The sequence below is a fragment of the Anastrepha ludens genome, chromosome 5, assembly GCF_028408465.1.
Source record: "Anastrepha ludens isolate Willacy chromosome 5, idAnaLude1.1, whole genome shotgun sequence".
Taxonomy (NCBI): Eukaryota; Metazoa; Arthropoda; class Insecta; order Diptera; family Tephritidae; genus Anastrepha; species Anastrepha ludens.
The window spans coordinates 57,512,734-57,528,129 of NC_071501.1; the positions used below are offsets into that span (position 1 = coordinate 57,512,734).

Below are 15,396 nucleotides of genomic sequence, written 5' to 3' on the forward strand. Positions count from 1 at the left end.
TTATGTTAAAATAAAAAAAGGTTTACTTAAATAAAGGATTTTCTCTTCTATATCACTTCAAAGTAAGAGAATAAACATTTACGAAAGATATCTTTACCTGCAGCGATGCAGGTATATGTCAAGGCACGACCTGCCTAAAATCTATAGCAATCAGCTTGGCGAAAATGAGATAGAAAACTAGAGAACGACCAAATATCGATTTTTAATGCCGAACCGAGCTTCACCAAATTTCAACTGAAGGCGATGCAATGATTTATTTTAAATTCCAGCATTTTTATTAATAAAAAAGTACATAAGTCTTACATTAATTTCAGTCTTTCAAAAGTTACACCCTTCTCATCACATCTTTGACATTTGTGGAGTAGACAGATGTACAATTTTACAAGATAGAACAACTCGTTAAAACTATTAAAATTTATTATGAAAATGGTCGATCTTTAAAAACAACATATCACAAAATTCGTGATTTTTGTGGAAATAATTGTCCGAGCGCGTCGACAATTCAAAGGTTGGTGAAAAAATTCAAGAAACTGGCAGATCAAAAACTGGACGTTCTGTTGAGAATATTGCTGTGGTAGCGCAAAGTGTTGCTGAACATCCTTCGACATCGATATCTCGACATTCTCAACAATTAGGCATTCATGAATCGACTGTTTGGCGGGTCTTACCTGTAGAATTGCTGGTGGTGGACATTTTTCACTTAAAACTGTGAATAAAAATAGTGAAACCTGAAAGAATCTTAACTTTTTCATATTTTACTTTAAAACTTGTTGCTTGCCTTTGAAATATCATTTTTTACATAAATAAATTAGAAATAATTATTTTTACAAGCGTGCGTGCAGTATTTACATAATTCATACTCATACAGCGGCCGCCGTAGCCGAATGAGTTGGTGCGTGGCTACCATTCGGATTTCAGAGAGAGAACTTAGGTTTGAAACTGGGTGAAAGACCAAAATGAGAAAAAAAGTGCGTGTAGCGTAGTACACATAACAGAAGTGAAACTTTCAAGGCAGACAAAGGAAGAGAGAGAATGAGAGAGAGAGAGAGAGGGAAAGAATATATATCTAAAAAAATTCACAACATTTGCAGAGAATACAAATAGACAAAATATACCAAAATAATTTTAGACGAGAATTCATAGAGCATACAAGGAAGTGTTGCTCAATATATACACTGAAGAGCAAAACTGTAACAAAATGTAATACTTTCTATTTCAACACATTTTTTTTAGACATGTTTTAACAAATCAAATATTTTTTTTGCATAACTTTATTGGCATGTATGTACTCTCTCTCTCAAACCGGTTTGGTGTCAATGCAACAACAACAACACTAGTAGCAAGCAATAATGCAAATAAAGACAAATGTTACAGTTTTGCACTCACTCTTAATTTTCAAATTTTCCGTTATTTTTCTCGTAATTATATATTTGGTGGATTTTTAATTATTATAAACGTGACCGTGAATAAGACAAAATGTTAAATCGGGAAGTACAACGCCAAATAATTGATTTGCTGAAGAAGGGCGAGTCTATAAGAAAAATAGCTAAAAAATTCGAAGTGAGCCACATGGCTGTGCAAAGGCTGCGGAAAAATGTACCAGACGCTGTTCCCAGTAACAAAGGAGGCCGGCCAAGGAAGATAAGCGACCGCGATGCCCGCCATCTGCCAAATTTGGTAACAAGCAGCAAGGCGGTCACTCCCAAAGAAACACTAAAGATGCTGGATATTGATGCCAGTCAGTGGACAGCCAGGCGCAGCCTGTCAAAACTGGGGCTAAAGGCAGCGGAGAAGAAAACCAAGCCAATGCTGACAAAAAGACATGTGCGGTTGAGGCGGGATTTTGTTGCGGCTCACCAAAGCTGGACAGTTGAAGATTGGGATCAGGTACGTCTTTATAAATGGATTATAAAAGACCTTTTTTCATAAAATTTCAAAACGATTGCAGGTTATTTGGTCTGATGAAACCAAAATCAATCGATTTCAGTCAGATGGTCGGGCCTGGTATTGGGTTAAAGACCCAAATGCAGTCCAGCCACATCACATCAAGCAGACAGTAAAACATGGTGGTGGCTCCATTATGGTGTGGGGCTGCATTTCCAAAAATGGTGTGGGTCCTTTAGTACGAATAGACGGTATAATGCGGAAAGAGGAATACCTGGCCATATTGCAACAAAATCTGCCGGGTGTAGTGGAAAGTATGGGTCTTGCTGCTGAAAAAGTAATTTTTCAGCAAGACAATGACCCTAAGCACACCGCACATGTTGTACGAAATTGGATGCAACGCCAAAAATTTCGTAACTTGAAGTGGCCTCCACAATCACCGGACATGAACCCAATCGAAAATTTATGGAGTCATGTAAAATCGAAGCTTGCCGAATATTCAAGTCCGCCCAGTGGAGTTAATGAGCTGTGGGAGCGAACACGCGATGTATGGGGTGCTATTCCGACTGACTTTGTCTTGAGGTATACACGAAGTATGCCCAATCGTATCCACGAGCTGAAAAAATCCAAAGGATATTGGACATCTTATTAATATTTATTTTATTTATTGTAAAAAATAAAAAATGGGTTGAGTGCAAAACTGTAACATTTGTCTTTATTTGCATTATTGCTTGCTACTAGTGTTGTTGTTGTTGCATTGACACCAAACCGGTTTGAGAGAGAGAGTACATACATGCCAATAAAGTTATGCAAAAAAAATATTTGATTTGTTAAAACATGTCTAAAAAAAAATGTGTTGAAATAGAAAGTATTACATTTTGTTACAGTTTTGCTCTTCAGTGTACATACATATGTATACATATTATGTTAGTTATGTTTGTGCAAAAGTTCAATTGCACCTTCAATTTTTATAGTGTTACATAGTATGTGCATACGCACTGAAGCAACCATGACCTACCTCATGAGCATCGCCTTATCATATTTCATGCAATAATTAGCGACTAAATATCCTATCCCTATTAATATATAATATGTACACATATGCACGTACATATAACCGCACACACAGGGCACTCACTTTATTCCTCTAAATGCGTATGTCGTCCAAAGCTAAAATTCTAGGCCTAGCGACGACAAGAACAAAATGCATTAACAAGCGCAGCCGTAGTGGCCATCATTCTAGTTGCCGTAGTGTTGAACAGTCTAAACAAATAGCGGTCGCCACTCAGCAGGCAATGGCAAACCTCCGACTGTAAGTCTCCCATGAAAAATCTCCTCATAAAAAATAAAATAAAAAAATATCTGCCGTTCGGAGTCGGCTTAAAACTGTAGGTCCCTCCATTTGTGGAACAACATCAAGACGCACACCACAAATAGGAGGAGGAGCTTGGCCAAACACCCAAAAAGGGTGTACGCACCATTTATATATATACGTGGGGTGCCTTTTATTTTTCGGGATTTGGCAACCCTGGTGAATCGCAAAGTTTGACATTTTTTGGCTTTTACGTACTTAGAACGTTTTGAAATACCAGCGCTATCGTGAACATTTTCGTGCGATTATTTTTTACAACTTTCGACGTGGATTAACTCAGCAACATTGCATGGATGAACTTAATTCATTTTTTGGCAATGAAGCTCCATCAAGGACCAGTGTTTATCGATGGTATGGTGAATTCAATCGTGGTCGTAGTTCACTCCAAGACGAATTTCGTGAAGGTCGTCCAAAATCAGTTGTTGTTCCAAAAACCATTGATGCTGTGCGCGAACTAATATTACAAGATCGTCATGTGACCTATTGTGAGATTGAGACAATCTTAGGCATTAGTAGGACCAGCATACATTCAATATTGCATAAACATTTGACTATCAAAAAAATTTTTTCGCGTTGGATTCCACACAATTTGTCAATCGCTCAAAAAAGGCTCGTGTCGATTGGTCGAAGGAAATGCTCAAAAAATACGATCGCGGGGCTTCGAAACACGTCTATGACATCGTGACAGGTGATGAATCATGGATTTACGCGTATGAGCCCGAAAGTAAACAGCAGTCGACTGTATGGGTGTTTCAATATGAGCCAAATCCAACAAAAGTTGTTCGCACACGAAGCACTTCCAAGCAAATGGTCGCCTGTTTTTTCGGAAAAACTGGACATGTCGCAACCGTACCACTAGAACAACGCAGAACAGTAAATTCTGAGTGGTACACAACCATTTGTTTGCCAGTTGTCTTCCAAGAAATTAGGAAAACCAATCGCCAAAGACGGATCACTCTTCACCAGGACAATGCGAGCTCTCACACATCGGCTCAAACAACTGCATTTTTGAGCACCCAAAACATCGAATTAATGAGTCACCCGCCATATAGTCCTGACTTGGCACCGAATGACTTCTTTTTATTCCCGTACGTAAAAAACAAACTGAGAGGTCAACGTTTTTCGACACCTGAAGAAGCGGTTGCGGCATTCAGAATGCATGTTTTGGAGGTATCTCATTCAGAGTGGCAAAAGTGCTTCGACAATTGGTTCAAACGCATGCAAAAGTGTATAGATCTTCATGGAGAATATTTTGAAAAACAATAAAGTGATTTTCGATGATTAAAATTTGTTTTTATTCTCTAATCCCGACATATAAAAGGCACCCCTCGTATATACATATATACTCCCAGCTCATTATTTTTATATTACAATGTAAACACATTAGCATATCGTCATTTTCACCAACTACAGGTATACATAGAACTGACTTGCAGCACTGAAGAGTTGCTCATTCCCCATACTTGATGTAAGAGCAGATTATATTTCGAAGCAATTAAAAAAAAATTGGCTTTTGCTACCTGTATTAAAAAAACTGTTACAAAAACTTAAAGGTGATACAATTTTTGACCAAAACATATCGTTGGCAGAAGAAACAATTATTAGATCTTCGGGTATTGGTGATATGGGAGATACTCCGATTTCAATTGATCCCCATAAATTCCAATGACATACGAAAAACTAATTCTCCCAATTTGTTGTAATTTTTTATTTTAGTTTATGGGAATAACTTTCAGTTTATGATGAGGCAAAATAAACAAGCGATTATGTTTACAAAATATTTGCAGTGTCGTATTCCGTAAAGAGGAAATGTATATACACACATCCATACACACCTTCCTAAGTGCTTATTAATATGTTCACAACAACCAGTGCTTAGCGTACTGGCGGAAATCAAGCTCAACAACGTATTGGCATATTTGTTGGCTGAATTGCCTGTTGATGAATTGTACTTCCCATTTACATGCTTATATTTATCCGTGTACTTATAAATTCCTTGTCCTACAACAACACAGAACACTTAGGTCCTCTATTCGATTTAGTGTGCTTCTGACACTTTTTGATGGCCGAACAGCCAGTGTTGGCGCACATTTACTGCTCCAATTATCGCATAGTTTGGGCACTGTCAACCTTCGTTTCCCCTAGCCAAGTTACTCATACGTTATGGTCAGATGTTTGCTTGTCACTGACGTGCGCCATGCCACAAATTTATCACTTACATTTGCATTGTGCCAGCAATGACAGCGCATTCTTGACATTTGGTCAATGCATTGTTTGGGCATTTGAATACGATTCAATACATCACACAATAAATGTCAAACACTCCCCATATATCTACGTTGTACCAGCAAATATGCACACACAAACTGAGTCACACATAAGAATAGTGTGGAGTGTAGTCAGAAAAAGAATAGTCAGTTTTTAGGCCATATTAGGTAGGTTGATAACTAAATATTAAAACTAATATGGGTTTACCATTATTGATTTTTGGTCTCCATTTACAATAGAATCAGTATAATTAGATATGAATAAATGTTCCTTCATATACACACACATGTACATATACACACATATGCCTAATTTGAATCCATATACATACAATATCTAATCGATTGTTATTTCTTTGCAGGTAAATTATCGTAAAATTAAGACAAGCAGTACGTAGCTAGCAAGAGGTAATTACACCACTACAAGAATAGCAATACAGAAATAATTTCATTATTGATAAATAAAACATATAAGGCAGTTTGTATTCTATATAAAAAACGCATGCTTTTAGGACGCATAAAGTATTGCACAGAAATCTATAAGACTGATTTCTCTCCATATTTCGCCGCTTCAAAATGCCTATGGCACCTTAATATGAAAAAATATTTATACACGTAATTTCCTGGCACTCACTGTGTGTGCTTTCATACTCAAGCGATAGAGGGACGAAAATCGCTGCGAGTGTAGTTATGCAATCGGCATGGCGGGAGAGTTGATTTATCATGAATTGTAATTTTTTTAAAGTGAAAAGAATTACTATCGGATTGAGTAGCTGCACTGTAAATCAGAAAAGTATATCGCAAAATAAAAGCTAATGAATAGTGGTGCATACTTATGGTATGTACTGTGTTAGTATGGAATATGTTTTCAAATTGTTTTCGATTCAAGAAAACACATTTTTCTGTGTGCCCTTTACTTACACAATATTAAGAATATCAAAAATATTTTAACGGACTGGTTTAAAACTTTAAATCTTTAAATCTAGCCGATCATGGGTGCTTACTAACGAGGAATTCAAATAAATTCCTGGACCTTTCCACATTCAAGAGTTAAAATTTTTTATTTGTAAGGTTGAATCGGCCCCCGAAGCCGAATGGGTTGATGCGTAACTACCATTCGGAGTACGTAGGTTTGTATCTCCGAGAAACACCAAAATGAAGAAAAAGTTTTTTCTAACAGCGGTCGCCCCTCGGCAGGCAATGACAAGCCTCCGAGTGAATTCTGCCATGAAAAAGCTCTTCATAAAAAATTATCTGCCATTCGGAGTCGGCTTAAAAACTATAGGTTCCTTCATTTGCGGAACAACAACAAGACGCACGCACGGCCAAACACCCAAAAAGGGTGTAAGCGCCAATATATGTACATATATAAGCTCGAATCTTAAGAATTGCTGCTTCATTTGGGATCCTTTCTATTCTAGTTCTACAAGAATAGAAAAGGTCCAAAAATTCTTTCCTAGGTATGCCATTCACTCCCTTCGTTGGATTTATAGGATGCCTGATTATAAAAGCTGATGCTTTATGTTGGCATTGGCAATATTCCGAAGGCGTAGAAAAATTGTATCGGTTATTTTTATTAAGAACATATTAGGTAGGAAGGACCTACCTAAGGACATCGCCAAGAGTCATAATATTGTCACAGCTTGCTTCAGCTAATTCTTAATCTTAGACTCAGCGACTCGTGTGCCTTATCGCAAGACCAAAATGCAACTTTATTCCTCAGAAGTGATATTATCGCCTTCAAAGTGCTCCCCATCAATTGCAACGCACTTATTCCAGCGTTTGATACAGCTCTTGAAACATTTCTTTAAACTCTATATTCGGTACAGCCATCAGAGCCGCCTTCGATTTTTCCATTACCTCCTTTTGGTTGTTAAAACCCATTCCCCGCAAGGATTTTTCATTCAATCAGATGAATTCAGTGGCTGTTGGATGATATTCGTTTCGTTCTGTGTAAAAAATACACGGATAATTTTTTTTGCTTTTCCTGTATTAACGATTAACGAGAAGCGTTGTACAATTTAACCTAGTTTTATAAAATGATACTAAAAAGCAATTTTCATTTGATAATGAAACAGATAGTGATGGACTTGTGCGATGGTGCTTTATCATGGTGAAAAATCCAATCACGTAAACGTCTGTTAACGCCCAAATAAATGTCCTTATAAACTATCTGACATTCTGCAAAAATTCGTGGTGTGCAATGTTTATTTGTTGAATCGACTTTGGTTTTTTGATCCTGGTTCATTTCAAGCTCTCCACTCCCTTGCCTCATGTCTGGCCTGCGTATCGTACTCCAGTCATGCATTTAATGAATGTTGTTTGGGATTCAGCCTTAGAATGGCGTTCGCAAGTTTTAATACATTTCTTGTACTATTTCTGTTTCAGATGTCTTAATGGGCAATTTTTTAAGTGTTACATAAAATATTTGCTATTGTTTACATAGAGACTAAAAATAGTTAATTTATTAAAATATACAGCTGTTGTTAAAAAAATAATTAAATAAACATCTACTTTTTTGTTATACGGAAACAAAATTCACTGATATCAATTAGCCGCGGTAGATGAAAATGTTACAAGATGTCGCAGCATTTATTTGTTTATTTGTAAAATTATGTCTCCAGTGTAAAAAGTACGTATTAGACGAGAAAAACTATAGCCAATATACTCGTATGTAGGTATTTATAATTGAAGTTGTGAGGATGGCAGGCTTGTCAATTGAATTTGCTAGTTGCAACGAAGTTAGTATTGCTATCGGATATAATTAAATTACATACATACTACGTATGTATGTATGTGTGCTAATAAGAAGTTGTTGGCTTTGTCGGCGATGATAAGAATTAATTTCATTTGATGCTCTTGGTAATTCTGATCGTATGCTGTTTTTTGTGTAGGCACGTCACGTGCAGATTCGACGATGCGTGGGAGGGCCATATGTGAAACAGTATACCCATACATAAGTATGTATGTATGTATGTATATTGGAAACTGATTGACGTAGAAATGCATATGTATTCATATGTGTACATCAAGCAGATTCGTACATATAAGGGAAATGTGTCCATTAGCATTGTTGCATGCAGAGATTTTTATATCCTGCTCATACACTCACCCAAATAACTGGGCATGTGTTGAAATAAATTGCTATCTATCGCTGGTCGGTTTACGGCCGCAGCCATCGGAAGAGCGAACGGGCGATGGCAGCAATAACTCTGTGGCAGTTCGGTGCGCACTGCAGCACGAACTAAATGAAGACTCATCCATTATTCTTGCTCGCATATGTGTTCATACAAACATACGTATGCACACACAACTATGCAGTAGTGATTGTAATAGTACGTACACGCATTGCATTTGTTTGCGCACACTACACCAGCTTCCCAAAGACATACGTACATCCGCATTTGTAGTCTATTTTCCCAGCAACGAAACGATGATTGCATGACAACGCTATCAACTCCAGAATCGACTCCAAAATAGTGCAATAGCATCACAATATGCAACACACATGAACAGCTTCTCATATGGAATTAATTCCAATGTATAAATAACTACATCATTTTTTCAGTAATGGTTAGTATGATATTAACTTCAGAGCCGTGAAATTTCGGCAGGCACTTGCATTTGGCTTGCCGCAAACTGCTACATACATATATTGTATAAATTGCCACAAAAAAATGTAAGAAAATTTATTTACACTCTTTGCGAAGACGTTTCGCTTAAAAATGCCATATCTTCGTAGTATTCGAATTCAGGCACTTCACTTGCAAACGAACTGTTAGTTTTGGCTCAATTTCAAGGGCATCTATGTATATTCGAATAGGTGTGAAAAATGTGACTGGCATGTTGCACGTTATTATCACGCGTGAACTGAATACTACTGTGCCGTGAGATACATATGAAATACCACGCAAATATCAGGGAAATGAAATTTGTATGTCAAACATCACCACAAATGTGAACTTGGTACTATGCTTAATCACTTTCAGTGATTACAGACATTACATTTTGTCAAACATATTTTGCTCGAAATATCTACGTCTATCATCATAACATAAACTAGTAACATAGCGCCCTTTTGCCGCATTACTAAGAGCTATAGGAACTATGATTTTTTAAGAGCTATGGAAAGCTTTTCAAAAAACACAAGTAAAATTCAGAAAAATCCATGAAATTTTTATTTAAATCGATAGTACAGTCAATATAAATTTATGTTTGAAAATTGTTTCATGCAAATGTTGACCGCGACTGCGCTTCAAATGGTCCATCCACTTAGTCCAATTTGGCATACTCTTTCCAATGTTTCGGCCGGTATCTCACATATAAATGCTTTAATTTTGTCTTCCAATGCGTTAATTGAAGCAGGCTTGTCTGAATAGACATAAGCTTTAGCATAGCCCCACCAAAAATAATCTAAAGGCGTTATATCGCACGATCTGGGTGGCCAATTGACAGGTCCCGAACGTGAAATAAAATGTTCACCGAACTCGCCTCTCAACAAGTCCATTGTTACTCGTGCTGTGTGGCATGTGGCACCGTCTTGCTGAAATCACATGCCATGCAAGTCAAGCTCTTGCATTTTGGGCAGAAAAAAGTTGGATATCATTTTACGGTAGCGCTCACCATTCACAGTTACGTTACGATTCGCAGCATCTTTGAAGAAGTACGGTCCAATGATACCTCCAGCTCATAAAGCGGACCAAACTGTGACTTTTTCTGGATACATTGGCAGCTCTTGCAATTCTTCTGGCTGATCTTCACTCCAAAATCGACAATTCTGCTTATTTACGTACCCATTGATCCAAAAATGAGCTTCGTCGCTGAACGCAATTTTTCAATAAAAAATCGGCCAACTTTCCAAGAGCCCATTCACCAAAAATTCTGCCATGCGGTAGGTCGTTCGGCTTCAATTCTTGCCCCAGCTGTATTTTGAAAGGCTTCACACCTAAATCCTTTCGCAAAATTTTCCACGTTGTTAAGTAACAGAGGCCCAATTCTGCGAACGGCGACGAATCGATATTTGATGGTCGTCATTAACACTGGCCGATACAGCTGCGATTTTTTCTTCAGTTCGCACTCTACGTAAGCGTGTTGGTGGTTTGATGTCCAATAATGTAAATTTGGTTCTAAATTTAGTCACAATAGCTCGAACAGCCGCTTCAGTGAATCGATTAAAAAAAAAAATAAATAAATAATTGGCGCGTACACTTCTGTTAGGTGTTTGGCCGAACTCCTCCTCCGATTTGTGGTGTGCGTCTTGATGTTGTTCCACAAATGGAGGGACCTACAGTTTCAAGCCGACTCCGAACGGCAGATATTTTTATGAGGAGCTTTTTCATGGCAGAAATACACTCGGAAGTTTGCCATTGCCTGCCGAGGGGCGACCGCTATTAGAAAAATGTTTTTATTACTTTTGCTTTCACCGAGATTCGAACTAACGACCTCTCTGTGAATTCCGAATGGTAATCACGCACCAACCCATTCGGCTACGGCGGCCGCGTGAATCGATTAAACTGACCATAAAATGGAAGAATCGCGCGATAAACTTTCTTAACAGAATACGCATTTTTATAATAAAATTCAATATATCATTGAAACGTTGTTCGTTTATAGGACGATTTATGGTTAAATTATAGATCAAACTGAAGATGTTTGACAGTGAAGCAAAACACGAAACGTTTGTCAGCTGTTTAAACCAACTGTTTTAAAAGACAATAGCTAAAAAATCACCCGTTATTTGCATTACTTTGGACGTCATGTTTTGCCACAGGTAATACTGAAACCTTTTTTTAATAGTTCGTAGTTGTTTTGCTTAAAAATACCGTAGCACCGTGAGGCATTGTCACAAGCATTCGAAAATTTCCATTTTCGTTTGTTTTATGCGTCATTAAAGTGGAAGCAATAGAAACGTGCGGCCGAATTTGCGGATTAAAGGAAAAGTTTTAATTTTATTGTAGACATTTTTTTGTTTTTCTGTTTCAAAAAATAAATAGCGCATTTCAAGTTGGAGCACAAAAAGTGGGAAGAACATTCTGCTTTCAAGAGCTTTAAAAAAGTTGATGATTTACTATTTTGTAAGTTTTTGTTGTATGTGAACTTTATTATATTGGTAATTTTCATACTACTGTTCTTCTACAGGGGCCATCGACAGGGAACATGCTGCATTGACCGATTCTAAGCAGCAGATTCAAAAAGGTTTCAATCCTTGTAAAAATGCTCATTTCGTAAATAGTTTTTTAAAAAGTATATATAGTACTTATGCATCTAAGAAAGACGAAAATAGCACGGAAAGTCTTCTTTATATGCATTCTTTCTCTTACAAAGACTTCTTCTTAATCAATTGCGCAGTTTTGGCCGAGTTTAACGAAGCGCACCAAGTAAAGGACTGATCTCTCCCTGTTATTTCCAACGCAGAGTAGGCGTTCCTCTTCCTCTGCTACCAGCAGCTAATAACGCATCGAATACTTTCAGAACCGAAGCATATATAAAGACGACGTACACAGTAAATATCTTTTCTTATATAGGTACCAATTGATTTGTTCAACCTCTGTATTTCATAGTAACGCCCTTATTTACAAATATGCACCTCTCTTCTATATTTATTGCAGTAAGTGAGACTAATTCTAAAACTGGTCATTTTCGTTATACGGTTCTCTACATAGATGATCAGCCAGCCAAAATTAAATTTTACTAAAATGAATATAAATTACGACTCGGGCCTAATTTAGCACTTCCTTACATTTTCTCTGTTCCTCTCATAAAATAAGTTTTTTCAACTTTTCATTCTAAACTAGGATCTGTTTTCTTTAACTCAATTTATTCTTTATAAAAATTAGTATAGAACTTTATTTTTCAACTAAAAACATAATTCTCAGAAATTTTATTGTAAAACCCAGCATAAATATATGCAGTAGAAGCTTTTATTCTCTACCGCCAATGTAAAATGAAATGCACATTTTAATATTTAGAAAAAGAATCGAGAGCGTAAGCAAATACTACTACTGATCATAGCCAAGGCATTCTGCATTCATAGCCAATGCATTCGATGCTGGGATACATCTGTACATACACACCCATATACATGTTAGTACAGATTGGATGTTCATAAAAGTTTGTACGTAGGTCAGTGTGTTCATAGCAGTGCAAATGTGTAGTAATTTGGAGTAATCAGACAAGAATATTTGCACAAGTCTTGTAATTTCTGTTGTCCACGCCTCAATTTAAATGTTTCATCTGTGTGTTCCTTGTGCACATGTATGCACATGTGTACATACTCGGCCACATACAAGTGCTAAGTGCGGATGAAAGTAGTTAAGGTATACATATGTATGTGTAAGTATCTACATATAACATGAACGCCTATAGATACATAACTGTTGGCTAGATACAAGTGAAAACACAATGTTCGGCATGTTAATTAAGAATGTTGGAAATAAATTAACATGTTCCACATACATACTTGCACACTTATATTATGTTATTAGTTGAGCTTAATATGTTTCAACGACATTGCAGTATTATTTAGCTGAAGAGATTTGTAAAAAACCAACAATTTGATACGCATGCCTATCTCCTTCAAAACTGTAAGAATTATCTAGTCTGCATACAACTATGATATATAAACTTATATAACATTTAGCACATAGTGACATTTATTAAACCAAAAATGCGGTTAGAGTTAGAGCACACTTTAGCTAGAGAGGGGCTAAACGGATAAAGTCGACTTTATCTTTAAATACATAAAAATCCGTTTGTTGTGCTTGGGACAGCTTAACGATGTCGACAGGTATTTTATCGTAGCATTTGCTTCTAGAGTGTGACACCAGATCAAGGAGGCAGAAAATTTATCTTGGCTTATCTTCTTATTACATTCTATTCCTACATTAGGGTGGTACACTGAGTATTCAAGGGGGAAAATACTGATAGAATTTGTGCTATCCCATTGTTTTGTTACACATTCTTTCCTAACACAACCTCCTCCTTGTGTTAAAGGGAGAGTACATTGATATTAAAAATTTTAAAATTGCAAAAACTCTGAAAAATTAGAGCTCGAGTAATTAAGTGAATAATAATAAGATATTCTCGAAAATAAATTATATTTATTCAAATATGTCTGGTCTTCAACAAGACACAAAATTCTAAATTCAAATTAGGAAATAGAAAAAAGTAACTATATTTATGATTTTGTCAATCGAAACTGATTTTGTTTAGGCTGTTTTTGAATATATACTTCTGCTTTTGTTCCACTACCAGAAGTATACATTTTTTCGGCTTAATTTTTGCTGAGTATTGTATTAAAACCTTCCAATAATTTTACTCCTCTTTCTGCGGTATTTCTGACCGCACATAAATTCCTTGTAAAAAATGTTTTAAGTTAATTCTAATTTTTGTCCTATTTTTTAGGAGGTAAATTCAGGAATGAGTCCTTAATATCTTGAATTATGAGCGTTTACAGTGTTCTTTCAGATGCGAATTCTCTTAATCACTTGACGCTCAGGTTTTCTCCACAAAATGTAACCAACGACAGTCATTGTATTTAAAAAGTTTGTATTGCTTAAAAATAAAAATAATTAAAAATATAACGAAAAATAATTCTATTTCACTATTACATCTTCTTCTTTCTTAGAATGACAGTCCTGTGTGGATCACTTCTTCTTATCTTAGGCCTTTAACTTTTACATTGGTGTGCATTAGAGCGTATCACCAAACAAAAGTCGGCCGTACCTCCCCTCATATGAAGTGTTTTTGAAAAACATTAAAAAAATTTTTTTTTATGGCAACCCTAGATGTCGCCCAATTATATTTTTCTTCATATGTTCGGCATTTATTGTCGGGATTAAAGTGTGAGACATCAAGTTTTTTGCGTTTCGTTGTGGTACTTACCTACCATATCTTAGTTTCTACCACACTAATGTAACAACCTAATGTCAGTTAATTGAAGAAAATCATAAATCTTTTGCGAAAAAAGTATTTCGATTCAATTAGTAGAACCAGAAATATAAACAATTTATTTTTAGTCTAAAGCCATACAAGAAAAAGGAAAATTGTATTTATTTTCCTCGCTCGCGAAACAGTTAGTGAATTGTTTGTCTTGTAACGGAAATTTTAGTCCACAAAATTTTGTCGGGATTCAAGCTTGCTGTATTTCTGAAGGCTCGCGAGCTTAGATAAAATGTGGCCCTTGCGTTGTTCATCGGTGACCGCCATTGCAGATTCATGAACTGTATGAACAAATCGCTCGGTATTTTGGGAATGACAAGGATATGCTGTGAAAAAGATCAGTGAAATTGCCGATAAAAGAGAAGCAAAGAAAAATTAATGGTTTTCGTTGTGCATACCTAGTAATTCAATTATTTCATTGGAATATTGTAATGCTTCGAGGTGATCTTTCGCGAAGAACTGCAAGCATGGTGGTTCAGCCGGTTCGAATCTATCCCAATCTATTACATTAAAATATTTGTCACTCTCGAAAATTAATAATATCGCGTTTAGTTGGCAGTTGGTTTTTTAAATCACAATCAACAAAACTCATTTTTAAAGTTTTTGCAGTTCTTAACACGCACCAAGTAAAATGACAATTGATTATGATGTCAAGGGCAATTTATAAAAAATTAGGTGGAGGATGCCGAAAAATGTATAAAGAAAATAAGGCACCTAATGTATGGCTTTCAACTAAAAACAAAATTGGTTTTATTTCGAGTTCTACTGAATTAATTGAAGTACTTTTTTCGCAAAAGATTTACGATTTTTTACAGTCTTTAATTTGCTGTTATTAGATCGGTACATTAGGGTGGTATCAACTGAGATATGGTGGGTAGGTACCACAACGGAGCGCCTGTGATCAATGAGCTTTATTAGGAAAAACCCACTCCT

The 15,396-nt window shown here is 36.3% G+C and overlaps 1 protein-coding gene across 1 annotated transcript in view; it reads left to right on the forward strand.

Moving 5' to 3' along the window:
- Positions 1–15,396, forward strand: part of LOC128863570 (protein O-mannosyl-transferase TMTC2) — a 204,279-nt gene that overhangs the window by 72,338 nt on the left and 116,545 nt on the right. Inside the window, exon 3 of the mRNA XM_054102793.1 lies at positions 5,886–5,931. The gene's annotated coding sequence lies outside the window, so the exon portion shown is untranslated. The remainder of the gene's footprint in view (positions 1–5,885; positions 5,932–15,396) is intronic.